Raw genomic sequence first — 15,689 nt, forward strand, 5'->3', positions numbered from 1 at the left:
ATTTGAGGTTCTGTTGATCTGCAAAGACTGTAAATGCAATGTTTAAAAAAACAGCTGTTTTATCCATTTCATTATTTCGCCTTGCTGTTCAAAGCAAAGCACAGAAAGCATGAATAAATACAACCAATAAGTAACTTGGACCCACTCACAATTGAGTTTGTGCTAGTATCCAAGGTGAGAAAACCTCTAGACAATATCTCTTGGACCTATATGCCCAATGGCAAAATGTAGAGAGAAAAATGTAATGTTCTCTGAGATATCAGGTATGTACATATGAATTCTAGTCTACATCCATCAAGAATAAATTGAGGATTATCCAAATTTCCTTTCACAGTTGTAATTTAAACAGCTGAGCAAGAGTGAGGCACTAGGACACAAACTGAGGCAACTTAATACCTACCATCCAGCATCCACAACGCAAAGCAGAATGCATAGGGCAAAATAAACATTGTCATGGGTAAAATATCAAGTGAATATAGTCACCTCATTTCAAAAATTTTACATGAACCTATTCAAATCAACCTGTTAAGATGGACATTGCATGTGTACAGCTCAATAAAACAAACTTATTTTTAGACTGTGCACAATGTTCCTGCTGCAGTTTTCTCAGAAAGTCAGCCGACAGAAGCAAATGTTTGTATATTGAAGAATACTGAATAAACTTATTAAGAATTAGTGCAGAAGGAAAAATGTTGTTCTGATTCAAAAGGGAGAGTAAGAATGAGATAATGGCACTGAATATTTTCCAGTTCTGTGTTCTGTGGTTTCACATTATAGGATTTTTTTCAGATATAATAAGAACAAGCTAAAAGCTTCCCTTAGTCTTCTTAATGACACTGATTTGGGCTCTGTAGTCTTCTTTCTTTGTTACACTCTGTATCTCAATAATGAAATTACTAATAGCAAATTATATTGCATCCATCTTTTCTGGATTCACTAATTGTTTTGCTGACACTTACTACATTTCTGCTACAACAGAAGAGGTAAAATGGACAGTCAACAAAATCAGAGTATGGGGAAAACTTGTCAGATGGCACCATGGCTGTCACCAACATATACTGGTATCTAAAGGTGTGATGAATAAAATTGTACCAAGACAATGACAACTTGGAATTACAATATATTAAGCTACTTTTAGGTGGATGTTGACAATTAAAAGGTGCTGAAGTTATTAAAATGTAGTATTCATGATTCTTACCTCTCTCTATCCATGGATGTACCAAGCCATATTTTAGCTTGACAATTGTAATTTTTTTTTTTTAATAATTCAGATTATTGGTAAAATGCCAGTAATCAAAACAAAGTTAAAATAAGAATATTATATTCACAATTTGTAAGTTTTCAAAATAATATTTTTTAAGACTTTCCTCAGTCATCAAGTATACAATAGAATACCTATGAAGATGTAAGAATTTGCTGTCTGCGTCAAACTCACATTATCTTCAAATAAACTGCTTGTGAAGTATGACTGCAGCAAGATATTATTTCACAGCTATAACAAGGCCAAAGATACGCTGAGCTTAGACAGACAGGATTGTGTTTGTAATGCATTATTAGGCAGAGCCCTTTCAAGGAGTCCGAGACATTTCAATGGAACTTGAGGACAAATTACTCATGGTCAGCAAGGCTCTCGAATCACAGCACAAGACATCTTATAAGTAGCTTAAGATTTAACAACAACCTCAGAGAATTTCTGAGTGTCACACAGGGTACTCATCTTCTGATCCGTTGCATCCTAAATAGAAGCGGAAGCAAACTAAACAGATGAATACTTACATGTTTGAAATAAAAAAGTGAATCTCTTCATATTCCCAAATGTCAAACCAACCTTAAAAGAAATGTCTTTTATATACGTTATTCACCTGTTGTCCTAATCTCTGATATTTTATAGAACGGACAAATGTCTTGACTCCACTGACAGGGTGAACTGACTATGTTGGAGATGAGGCACAGGAAAACTGTCATATTCTGTGTACAAGTCTGTTTTCAAAAACAACACACACAAACTCTCCAGTTCCCATCTCTGGAGAGAGTAGTTTCCTTTCCCTCTTGGTTTTGACTGAGAGGTCTTTTATGACAACAACAGTTTCATGCCAAGATTAGGTAAATTGCTATAGAGAAACCGTAACAGTTTGTGTGCATGGACAGGGCATTTGAGCACAATAATCTTTGGGAGGCTTACTTACCCTCTTTCCCCTTTAATATCAACAGAGCAACCAAGTGTTCTGCAATCTTTTATAAGAGGGGAATTCAAAGGAAACCAGGTTTTAGACAACAAAGGTAAAAGCTCAGAATCTGTTTTTCTGACTTAATAGAATTTTCTCAGTTCCTGTAGCAAAGAAACTGTGTTCTTGTGTCAGTAAATACCTTACACTAGAATGAAAAGCTGTTATTTTAAGTTTTATAAAAGCCTAGACCCTAAATCCTAGTGACTTGCATCTTGTACTTTGTTCTTTGACTAAGGGACAGGCTGTACTGATACACAAAGATGAAAAACAAGTGAATGAATTCCAGGAGAGATTAGTGTTATGACATCAGGCTCAGTATTTGGGATGAAAATACTTCTTAAAAGAAATAACAAGCAAAAAGAGTAAGACAACTGTAACATACAGATAAAGAAGAATGAAGGTGCATTCTTGTTTTAAGGATACTTAGCTTGCAAAACTTGCACTGAGGCACGGAACATATTGGTCAGTTACAGAGAAACACTAGCACCCAATACAAAAAGATGGGTCAGATTTTTCTACCCCATTGGATTCTTCCTCTTCTCTACTTTTCTGTTACATATTTAAGATTTGTTTTGAGTATTCTGACATAGATTTTAAACAATTACAGAAGGGATCATTGTGCATTACGGGGACCATGATGATAATCTAGATGAACTACCTGGACTATCTAGATTAAAACAATTTTTTGGGGTAGCAAACTCTTCTTAGACTACATTTGACAGCAGATGGATGACTATTTGCACTATGCCCATCAGATTCACTGCCTGAAGGTTTGTAAAAGGATCCTCAGAAAGGAGACTTTCAGCTGTTTAAAGCATCTTCATGTGGCAGCATTCCTCTGACAAAGCAGAGGACTTGTAGGTCCATCATAGGACTATAGGAACATCACAGACATGATAAAAAGGGAATATTTTTCCAGTATGTGTCTGTAATTTCAGAAAATTCCTACCACATCTCATAAAGCTTTAAGAAATACGACATTTATTTCATATCCCATGGAATATCACCTGACAGAACAATAAAACACATGCAGACAAACTGAGAACCCAACAGAACTCTAATTCACCACAGATTTTTCAGTATAATTATATTATATGGCATTAGCTCTGCATTCTTTGGGAAATAATTTTCTGTCAGGAGTTTATTAGCTTGCTTTTCTGTTAAAAAAAACAACCAACCAACCAAAAAAAACCCTTATCTTTGGAGCAATAATACCTTATAGCTGTTCCCTAGTAGATGAAAAGGAACAGAATGAGTGAAAGTGGTGAACACAGGCATGGAGTGGAAGAAACCAGAACATTATGTAAAGCCCATCTCCTTGGAATGGTTGATCATGGGAATCATTAAAAACAAGATTATATTCCTATGGGAAGTATTTAGGGTACAATGTTTAGAAAAAGCTGGGCTGGCAGCAGTTAATAAGGACTGACTACATGAGGTTTTTCAGAAAATCTGTAGCACTTGAAACTATGTCAGCTATTGCAGACACAGCCTGTCCAATGTAATTCTCTCAGCTCTACTTTGCACACTATGACCTCAGCTCTACTGTGACAAATACTCCCAAAGGGTTTAGAAGACTGTTAAGGGAAAGATCAAAGACAAACTTCTTCCTCTTGATTGCTGTAGCATTTACGTCCCCTTGTAGTGACTTCTACCTCTCAATGGGCAGCCCCTCATGAAGTCCTGTGCTTTCGTGCTAACTTCTGCATAGACATCAACTTTGGGTTTATCTCTGTGATAACACCTCTGAGGGACTGACTGTGAAATGATAATTCCTAGCCAAGAGACTATATGAATTTTTCTTAATGTTTTCTATAACTTCTAGCATTAAAAAAGCAGTATTTCATGAGGCAGGAAATTATTTCTAAAACAAATGGTTATTTGCTTCTGTTTGAGGAAAACATCTTCCAGTGGGAAAATAATTCAAGAATTTTTCATTATCTTTAAAACATATAAGAGCTAAGTCATGAAAAGGTAAAAAAGGGCATTGTCTCCCCTGGCTGCCCTAGAAAGCTTATATAGTAAGAATACTCGAAGCTGCTATGAGCTCTGTCTTAGCTTTGCTAAGGCTAAGCAAAGCAGAAAGAAAGTATGGCTAAGGAAGCAGCAAATATTTTAGTCCCATATTAGAGTCCTGTTACAGCACTAGAGACCACAGTGTTTTGAATCCCAGCAACTCTCATGCTTCTGAAACTCTGTTTCCACTACCATAGAAGGCCTCCAACTCAAGGCAAAGCTCCAGGCTTCCCATTTCACAGTCTCCCCGCTCCTGTTGCAGGGGTCCTCTGAGCATTTCCTATTTTTTTTCTATTCCTTAAGGGTATACCTCTCATTCTTCTCATTCTGACCCCAAACTGCTCATACATCAGCCGGAATTCCACTCTCCTATGCCTCAGACACATCTGCACTTTTATAACCTCACCTCCATCATACTCCCTCTCACAGAAGAGCTGGTGCCCAATGTAACAGATCACTGCTGGGATGGCAACTTTGTTTTATCAAAACAAATGGCCCAGAAAATCAATTAGGCTGCCTGACATGACTTATTCTTCACAAATCCAGGTAGCTGTTATTCACCTGCATAGTGTCTTCTGTTCTTATGTTTGTATTCTTATGCATTGCTTCAATTATTATTTATTCCTTAATTCATGCAGTGATTAAAATTACTCAAAAAGATTTACAATTCCTTAGCCACTCTTTCTCCAAGGCATAGACTGTGCTCACCCTTCCCCTATCAGCCCTGAATTCCCAGGGTTAACCATTAATAGTTCTGTGATTGCTCCACAGATCAGCAGACCCGTGATTCTTCAGTCACACCACCCACCAGTTTAAATGAGTAACTAGGACCCCTAATAAACTGGAGGGCACAGGTAGCTTCTGGCATGAACAGCTGGGGTTAGCTGGCATTGAAACCTTCATTAATTAAACTGGTGCCCAAGTCAACACATAGAACAAGTTCAGGGATCAGAAAAATAATTAATTAGCTTCCTATTAAAAACTAATTTTATTTTTTTTTAAATAAATTAGTCAGATTCAGATAGGTTTGGAAATAGAGGGACATGGTTATTCTCTGTTGTTTTGGTTTTTATTTTTCAGGTGCCTGAGAGAAGAAATCATTAGGTTTAGAAAAGCTACTTCTGCTATCTCTATTTGTATTGCACCAGGGGACAACAAACAGCAGTTCCCGACCCACACATTTAATTTTCTAGTCCAGACAATCTAAATCTATGGGGAAGCAAGTGTCACAGATAAGGTACATTACTGCTCCAAAGGACAAAGCACTTCATTCTTACGTTTGGTAATTTGGAACACAGTGCCTTTCCTAATAACATTGACAGCTGAGCTTAAGGAGGGCAAAGGTAGAGTACGAAAGGAATTGTTCTGAGGTACATTTTAATATAATGATTGCTGGTTAAGTAAGATAGTGCATCACTAGAATTGTGATTAGTCAACAATATTCAGTCATTCATTGTTGCATGTAGTAGTAAAGACAAGATTTTAATGTGAGCAGATGCTCTCTCGAAAAGCAAATATTTCCACAGCAGCCTGCAGGGCCCTGCTCCTACCTGGAAAACCACGCAGGTAAATTACAACCAAACCAAATGCCTCAGATGGACATTGAAAATAGTTTTCTTTTGCCATATAACATTCAACTGAATGCTTCAGGATGATAGTCTTGATAGATGCAGGTCTATCTGCATTTTTGTCTTCACAAATGGTGAAGTTACATTTAAATCTATTCCCCTTGCCCATTGCTGTGAAGTCATCGTAATCATTAATATGTTCTCCTTAGGAACTGATTGTGTGATACTGTTTTCTCTGCCTCACGAGGGTAGAGGAAAGCAAGAGGCTGAAGTTTTAGTGAGTAATCTTATTCAGATGTAGAAAAAAAGAGATGACAAGAAAAAAAATATCTTGCAAAGCAAATTAGTTTGCATAATACAAAGAAGAGAAAGAGAGATGGCTTAAGGAAAGATTTTGCAAAAATTTTGAAAATTCCTTCTTTAAAGTTAACTAGAAAGGGATCAGTCTGCCATAAAATGAAATCTCCTCTCATTTTTATTTGTGATATATCCTAATTTGACTGTTAACAACCTGACCTAGTATGCCTGGATATTCATACACATTTTGTTGTGAATGATTCTGGTAAATTTCCTGCCCACAGATATTTTTCTAACACAGATGAATGCAGAATTTGAGAAGAGAAGCCACTTAATACAGAAATAGTAGCTGGATGACAGTAATGGTAACATTATAACATGGGTAGTAATTCAGAGTACAACATGTTCATGTTCTCTATGTTATTCTGAACAATGAATGCATCAAGAAAATATGATCTCATCATTTGTGAGTGTACATCAGGTTAAAGGGTGAATTTAACCAAGCTCAGGTACATGATTTAAGTTTGAGTTTATGAGAAATGAAGATCTAACCCCACATATTTCAAATCAAAGTCCACAGCATAATAACAAAAAAAGTGATTTGGAACTTTTTAACTATATCCTAGGGGAAAACAAAACACGATCAAAAAATCAAAGAAACATTTTGGGTAAAAAACTGATTTAACCAAAAATGTTTGTTTAGATGGAGAGAAAAGAGAATGAATCTAAACAGACTCAAATTAATCACAGTGTTTTTGCTCTATTTTTCTCCCTTTCTCTGTACTTATAAACAATATATTAAGAAGCAAAAAACAAATTATTCAGTTCCAAGAGATCCAAAATGAAATATTTATCTTTCAAAACTCTATATCTCTCCAGCTGAATTCAGGATTAATTCTGAACAGGAGAAAAACAACATTTATAATCCTTCTCAGAATTGGATTTTTCACTTACAACAGAGTTTTCTGGCAAAGTCCACCACTGAGAGCCAGTAGCAAAATTCTGAGCTCCTTAAAATTGCAGCCTACTATCACAGTAGGGAATGGCATAATTACTGAAATAGCAAACTGGGGGAGGGCTCAATAAGACAACATTCTTTTCACCTGCAAAGAATTAGGAAGAAACTGACCAAACCATCATTGCTGGAACATCACTGAACTTCGGTTTCGTTGAAGATCTTCAAACTACAGCTTTTGGCAAAAATGCAGGTAAATATCCAGTTTTTTTCAGACCTACCCTCAGACCAAGACTTTTTGAGTGGTCTTCATCGTGTTAGCAAACCTGAGTCACAGTCTTTCTTTTTGAAGCAACAAAGCTATCATCAGGTCTTATGGAAAAACAAGCAACCATTTAGATTAAATGTGTAACAGAGTACAACTAGTGTTTATGGTTTACTTATTTTTTACCTACAGATGTCCTCTTGCAGCAGATCAAGTGGAATGAGAAATGCACAGCAAAAAGTTGGCAGACCAGTACAGAATTTGTTCTTTGCTTAAAGACAGAAGGAAAAGGGGAGCACAGAAATCATGTCACAACCTCACCTTTCCTAATGTCCATTACTTAATTCCACCTGAACAGAAAGGTTATATTTTAAGAACCAGATGGTTCACACAACTGATGTTTCTGGAAGCTCTTCCATATCTTCCATGCAGTAGTGTTAAAGCCTTGATACTTCTTCAGGATATTGCTTTAAGCACTACCTTTGTCATGTGTAGTAAAACAGCATTGTTCAGTGTATGGTTGCCTTTCCCTGTAAGCCTTATATGAGCAACTTATAAGACAAGGAAAATGCCTTCAAAGTCACTGTCTGTTCAGTTTAAAAAAAGTAAAACATAACCTTCTTCTGATACTCTGAACATCTGAGTCTATTTGAACAAAATCAGAGGGATTTGCTGATTGAGATTCAAGTACTGAAAGGCTGAGTTTATTTAAAAGAAAATGGGGAAAGAGTCAAATACGCAAAGCCAAATCTGTTACAGCCAATGGCTAAATTTACCTCAGTGAAGAATTTTCCTCTTAAACTATTGAATTTTGCCTTCTTCACCTAAAACAGTTCCTTTTTCAGTATAATTCATAAGCCATGATAAAATATGAAAAAGATAGTTATGAACTATAATAATTTGCATAACTTTAACCCCAGCTGAGGAGGGAAGATCTCTATATTAACAGCTGTAAGAATTCAAAGTAAGAAAAAAGGCAAAGCTTTAGAAAAACATAAGGAAAGAGGGGATCAAATCGTTATCATTTCCATGTTATAGATAAAACCTAGAAAACAGCACTACAGGACAGCACCTACTACAGCCATGTAAACTAATGAACTTACAGGTCTTGTGACTGACTCATGATATGTTCTGAAATAAAGCCACAGATGGATTTAGTCATTTAAGTGATACTGCTATATGGAACCACACTAGCTACCTTCAACCTTAGAGCTGAAGATCTTACACTCTCCAGATGTCATAGCAAGAGTTAAAAGGTATCATGAATTCTCAATTGAGATTTATTAATGTAAACTCTAACTGGTTACAATTTATATTACCTGATGTGAAACAACATACCCTAAAAATGTACTGACCTCTCTGCTCAGTTGCTGCAGAAGCTCTCACAGTTACCAACTGTTATCCACTGCTTATAAATAAATAGATAATAAATTTGCCAAAATGCAGCAACTTCTCCTTCTATCAAAAAGAAATTGAAAAGAAAAGCAGAACTAATTTCAGCCTAGCTCAGGACATGGTTAGGATTACTAGTTTTGTTTTGGTTTTTCAAATGTATTATTTAAACGCTAGTACCTAAGCACAGAGGAAATTACCTGGATCACCTAACAGTTCTTTCAAGAGTTTTCACATCTAAGCACAATGAAAAGCAACAATCTTTGCAGATATACTGATGAAGACCCTAATAAATCCTTTAAAAATCTACTCTGAAACATTTTTGGTTTAGGTCTGTCGTATGATACTGTGACAATCTCTATATTTCTATGTACTCAATGTACTGTATTTTAAATGGCAAGTAGTTTGAGAATGGTTTTCAGGTTAAGTTCCTAGTTCTTTGTACTTGCCTCCCTTGAAGTTTGCTATAGTTCCTGTCTTGCCTCAGTCACATGGCTCTGTTTCTGAAAGTGGCTGCACTCAGGTAAAACTCATTATTATGGGATACAGAATATCATTCATTATTACTGAGAAGGCACAGTCTCACCTAAAGTAGAAAACATTGTGACAGATTTTATTCTTCGTGAGAAACCATTATTGCTTACTTACTTACAAAGTTTCCTGGAGAATTTGTAAAAAAATATCATTGTTCAGTTTGTGTTTTCAACACACAGTATGTTTATATGTAATATTTTTAGTCCTGTAACAACAAAATATTTTCAAGCAGATAGCTTTGACAGATAGATTTCTGTGAACACAGAAGTTCTCATCAGTTTATTATGTACCCTGACAAATGAGGTTTGGCAATAAAACTTTTAATTTCCTGAAGTTAGAGATGCACTCACTTTCACCATAGCACTTATCCTGCTTTTTGTGTGCCAGTTTATAAAAATGTCTGTGTAGGTTTGCCTGCTGCAAAGGAGACAAGATGTGGGTATGGAAAGCAAAGCAGATGGATGCAAAGGAAATGAGGAAAGGTAAAGAGGGTGACAAGGTTCAAATGCTTGGAAAATAAAAGAGCACAGAAACAAAGAAATATTTCCAAGACACAGAAAGTGCCTGATTCTTGTTTTTGTTCTTTTCTTGTTCTTTTTCTTGTGCTGAGTGAGGACATTGTTTCTACCTGAGAAAATAGGACTGACCAATAGTCTGCTCACTTGCTCAAGTCAGACCAGGTGGGTGCTGAATAGGAGCTGTGTCACTGCCAGGTTCTCAGGAGCAGTATCATAAGGTGACTGTTTTCCTCCTTGTTTGGAATATTTTACATTAAGATGGTTAAATCAGAGCAACATCTCCCAATTTTCTGTATTCTGAGGATTCTGGGATCTGTTCTCTTCCCTACCCAAAAGTTTGCCTGCCTTTTACTGGGCATGAGGAGAACAGCAAGCAGGTCACAGCTGCCTCCTCCTGCCTGCCAAAGCTGACACTGCCTTATTACATTGACGTTAAGAAACAAGGAAAAGAAATCAGGGAGGTTTTACTACTCTCCACTGATGTGTTTCTTTCGTGCTGTGCTGTGAATAAATGAGCTCATTTTGAAATTAGTCAGAGAAAAAAGGCATGTGAAAGCTTTGAAAGTGAGTAAAGAAATGAGCAGAGATGAACTCAGCTGGAGGTGTGAGCACCAACCATTCTCCAAGATCATGACTGCACTCGTCTGGGCAAATAGTGCCTGCAAATTAGGGACACATACTTCAATGAAAAGGCTCTGGAATTTTCATTTTAAACATGAGCCCTAAACAAAGTTATGAGTTTCATCACCTCAGAGAGACTAATACCGTACCTCAGCCACCATGACTGTACTTGAGCACTACAGGAGCTCTACCTGAGCCCAGTACAAAATACACCGGTGATTAAGAGACCCTCACAGATGCAAATTGGCCAGAGGAACCAGTTAACAAGTGATCTGTGGCCACTGCAAGGAGCAATTCAGTAGGTCTGAAGTCCTATGGAAATATCAGCCCTCTGTGATTTGAGAGAACAAGGGATACTTTAAAAAGCAAATAAGTGATAATTTACAGATCCTTTTTTTTTCCCAGGGAGTACGAATCAGTTCAAGCTGTAGTCTGTCAGTGCATAAGAGCTTCATAAGAAACAAATCTTTTAAAAGTTGAAGGATTTCACTACAACCATGAGAGTGTGATGTTGGGAGCTGTTTTGTAGCAATGGGTAATGGTGCTTACACTGCAGGCTCCAGGGAAAGGGCAGTTGGCATTAACCCATTGCCATACAAAATGCAGCCTGGCAAAACAACTCCTGAAAATTCCTGCTTGACAGGTACAGAAAAGGGAAGGGGAAAGCATCCTGCATATCCCTGCCAAATAGTACTTGGAAATTGCTGGACTATCTCAAGACAGTTACCTCTGAGGAGATCCTACCAAGTTCAGAGAATAAAGTTAAAAAAGAAGACAAGAAAAATAAATAGAAAGGAAGAGAAACATCAGCAGTGAACAGCGAGGCCGATGTAGTACACTTACTGCTATATTACACGTGTTAAAGACTGAAGTTAGAACTCACTGGCCTTCACTGACATCAATGAGCTTTTCATCAGCCCCTTACTGCAAATGTGTTTTAAAATGACAAGGAAATCATAGAAGAAGTGACATTATATAATTGTGTTTAGAGATAGAATGTGACTTGTAAATATCTTCTATGGCTTTTGGTAAATATCTAATTCAATTAAAAAGCTGAATAAGCCTAGACTGTATTTATAAATTCTAAATATTCTGCCAGAGAAGTTGACAGTGATGATGTGACCTTGGCAACAAGAAAATCAAGGCCATATTAGATGCTATTCACAGGCAGCCTCATATTTGGAATTGGGGTATAAATCAGTATAGGTTCACTGACATCTAGAAAATAAGGCAGATTAACACTGGCTGAGGACTTGATCAACAGTAACAACTATTAATACTGGTCCCTTGTGGTCTCATGTTTCTCCCAACAACATCGGCAGCAAAACTGTAGCTTTATAGGGGGCATTACCAAACCTCGAGTCCTAAAAGTCTTCCTTAGGGACAGAGAAGGGAACATATACATCTGATATTTTTCTGGCTTTTTAACGCCTTTCCTATTGATCTTTCATAAAAATTTGGAGTGGCTAGAATTACTTCTGACAGACAATTCTACAAGGGTCTGGAAGCCAGGACCTTGTTTCATAAAACTGCACTGAAATTAAACAAATTACTCTGGCAGATGTGACAGAAGGATCTGCTGTAATGTTTAGTATCAAAGCTGCTTGTAGAAAAAGTATGCCAACTATTCAAAATAATAAAATGAGGAAGAGAAAAAAAATTAATAGATCATAACATAAACAGTACTTCATCTTAACAACCCTGTGGGAGTTGTAAGATCTTTACTTCCATTTGGTTAATTTGGGAAAAGTAACTTATTAAGTACACACACTGACTTGATGCAGATTTTGTTTTGCTTTTATTCTGGTGTCTTTAGTTTTACTAGATAAAGTACTTGCATACAAATAGAAGATAAGGAACATGAAGTTTAATTCCTCACTATTGTATTATCAGATGCATTCATATATTTAATAAACTGTGTGTCTAATGATCATATTTTTTAGACACACTATTTCTAAGGGAGGATGACCCACATATCACCCCTAGGTGATTGCAGTTCTCAACTCTCATGTCAGTTTATTCCTGATTCATTTATGGTCAACTGTTCCAATATCTCTGTGCCTTAAATTACTTCTCTTGTGTTTGCCACCAGCAGAAAACACTCATATCCTTTCTCAGACTTCATTTTGTCAGAGCACACATTAAGTGCCTTCAGTCTTTTTGTGCACAATATGCTCTTCACTTGTCTGATTCATCCACTCAGCCCACTTTACATCTGTTCTGAAACACAGGTGGCTCCCAGTCAATTGATGTTCCAGGAAATCACCCAGATTTTTTTCCAGTTCTCTTCTTCACTTGGAGCCACCTGAACTAGTAGTAAAAGTTCTGCTCAAAAATGCCCCCATGCCTGATCCTGTGCTTTGCTCCATTAAATTTCATCTAATTTTTGTTACTTCAATCCTCCAGTTCTTCTGGTATGGTATTTCAGTCTTTCTCTGTATTGATATCTTCAACTTTGTGAAATCAACAAATTATTTAAAAGTCTTCTATACTTTGTGACAAGTTTATTAATGGAAGTATTAAAGTATTAAAGGCCTACACTTGAGGAATTCAATTGTAATCACCCTTCAGTCCAGGAGTTTCCTTTCCAGATCAACCCACTGTTATTTCTCTTTCAGCCATGACCAATTTCTCTCTTTTCCAGTTTTAATAACTACCCCTGTGTCACTGTCTCACACACTTTATTGAATTACAGGGAATTAGACCTAAGGAACTTCTGCTATCTAAACTTTATTTGAGAAAAAAATGACTAAATTTGTCTTTGGTAAATCTTTACTACCTTCACTCACTGACTTTTAATCTCTAAAATATTGTTCTGTTGAGGTTTCATGCAAGCACAGTCCATTTTTTTCCTTATGTTTTGACAATGAAGGACCCACTTCTACATTTACAGTAGTATAGTCAAGTCCCTCTTTCACAATTGTTTGGCAGAGAGCACTTTCTTTTCTTTTAATTATTTACTTATTTACTGCCTTGACAGTTCAGTGAGGTCCATAATGCATTCACTTACAAGTCAAAAATCCCAGTACAGACTCTAGAACACATCAACATACAACACAGAGACAAGAAATTGCACTTGCCTTACTGGAACACAGGTTCATCCATTATTTGCCTAACACAGCTGCATCACCTCTAGCTTGCTATGTTACCTCTTCAGGGTTTTTTTTGCTGGGAGATAGCAGTTGGAAAAGCAGAACAACAGATGTGGATATATATAAAGACTAGACAAAACCTAGCTCAGTACTGGATCTAGGTTGGCACAGGCCACAATTTCCCCAAATTTCCAGATAACCAACAATGTCAGAGATGCAGTACAGTAAAAACTGAGGTATTGCCATTCACTTTGGGAAATGGAAGAGAGAATCTGCAATGGACACAACTACACAAATGAGCTTCTGTTGTTTGCTGTAAACCCATACAATGCTACTTGCCTGAAAGACCACTATCCACTTTTTCAATGGATTTATACAACTTAACAGGGAAAAAAGTTTTCTTTCATATCTGACCAATTGTTGAAGGTGAAATAAATATATTTGGTCATTGATAGAATCAAGCAAAATAATGCTTCATTTTCTGAACTAGAGAATATACTCTCCGTGTGTTAACAGCACTCCATTTCACTGCTGCCAAGGGGATTTCAACATTATATTTGCTATAGCAACCCTTGAATATGCTCTTCCTGCCAGTGAAAGTTAGTTCTGTGCTTAGAATAATAATTTCTTAATAATGCCAAAACAGTACAGGAGATTAACATCTTAGGTAAGAGCTAAACACAAATTACACAGCAAAACAGGTGAAAAGAGCTAACTAGTTCAGGATCTCATCCAGACAATGCAAAATTGCACTGTCAACTAACAAAATACAAGCCGAAAGCCATACATCTTCAGAATTATGACAATCCTTCCTCGATATGAACCATGCAAATATTACAGAAAGCTATTTTCTTTGTGACTGAACTCTTCCACAATATATCCTTTGCAATAGTTGTTTTCTAGGCTCACAACACCAGCATTTCTCCAAAAAAAACCTTGCTCTCCCTACCATCCAACACAGCTGCATAACAGGAATGTTGACTCCCAGGGCTAATTAACAATCATACAAACACTCATTGACTCTGAGAAGGATAACTCTATTGCAAAATCAACTTGCAAACTAAGAAATTCTGTGTCATCTTGTGGTTCTGGGTCATTCATTATAGGAATGGGTCATTCACTGTTCGAGTTTAGTACCAAAGATTACTAATAATGTTGCATTTTACACAGGGTCACACAAGCAACTTCAGGAAATGTTCTTGTCAGAAGACTTCCTAAGGCAGGAGATAGGCCTGTTTTAAGCTATTTTGTAGGAGTTTTTCAACAAGCCTCAATTTAAACCAAAGAAATACAGAATTTAACAAGGACAATCACTATATGATACTGGCAACTTAAATGTAAAAGAGCTAGCAGGGCAGAGTCCTGGAAAGAATTTGCAATCACCATTTCTGTTCTTGTACAAGGAGGGCTGGTTTTGACAAGGGAGGGTGCCTAGGTACTCTGTGTTCCTACAACGTGAAGCAGAAGTCCAACTGGGCACACAACTGTTTTAAGTCATTCCAATGGTAATTGCACAGCAATTCTAATTACTGCAAGGTTACTCTAATTAATCTAATGATTTTATAGTATGTCTGATTATGACAAAAATGACTGTAAGAGTTGCAGTAATGTGGCAGATCAGTGTTGCACTGCATACTAAAGAAGGGAAACATATAGGTTTTGTGATGAGGCAGGAAGGAAAGAGATGCGGTCCTGTAATATTGTCAGATTGCTACTGGTAGCAAGGCTTGTTGGTCAAAGATATTGGCAAGTTGCCTCTTACCACCCTTGTCACACTGTCAATCTGGTCAGATGGGAATGAGATTAGGAAACCAATCTGTCTGAAAATTGTCTAGGGGAAGAAAAAAATCTATATGAGACTGAGGTTTCATCAACAAGTAGGAAAAGGTGGAAAATGCTTCAGTTGCAACTACTGTGCAAGGTATGTTCCTGTGGCTGTATCTAGTGCGGGGAAGAGACAGATACTCATCTTCATGTCTCAGTATGACTGGGCCAGAGCTTCCAGGGAAATTAAAAACCCCATAATGAAATAATTAGCACATTTTTTCTTCTTCGCAATAAAGCAGCACATCAAAGTTGGTAAATTGAAGAGAAGAAGGAGACCGGTTCAAAAAATCACAAGGTATAAATTTATCATATAGAGGCCTAGAAAGTCAGATGTAGTTTCTAAAACATTAATGATTTTGCCCTTTCTTTGTGACCT

The 15,689-nt window shown here is 36.9% G+C and overlaps 1 protein-coding gene across 1 annotated transcript in view; it reads right to left on the bottom strand.

Moving 5' to 3' along the window:
- Window positions 1–7,163, bottom strand: part of LOC113949401 — a 133,847-nt gene extending 126,684 nt beyond the window's left edge. Inside the window, exon 1 of the mRNA XM_027647930.1 lies at window positions 7,064–7,163. The gene's annotated coding sequence lies outside the window, so the exon portion shown is untranslated. The remainder of the gene's footprint in view (window positions 1–7,063) is intronic.
- Between the last annotated feature and the right edge of the window lie 8,526 nt (window positions 7,164–15,689).

Source organism: Corapipo altera, unplaced genomic scaffold, assembly GCF_003945725.1.
Source record: "Corapipo altera isolate COAL_440 unplaced genomic scaffold, ASM394572v1 56, whole genome shotgun sequence".
Classification (NCBI taxonomy): Eukaryota; Metazoa; Chordata; class Aves; order Passeriformes; family Pipridae; genus Corapipo; species Corapipo altera.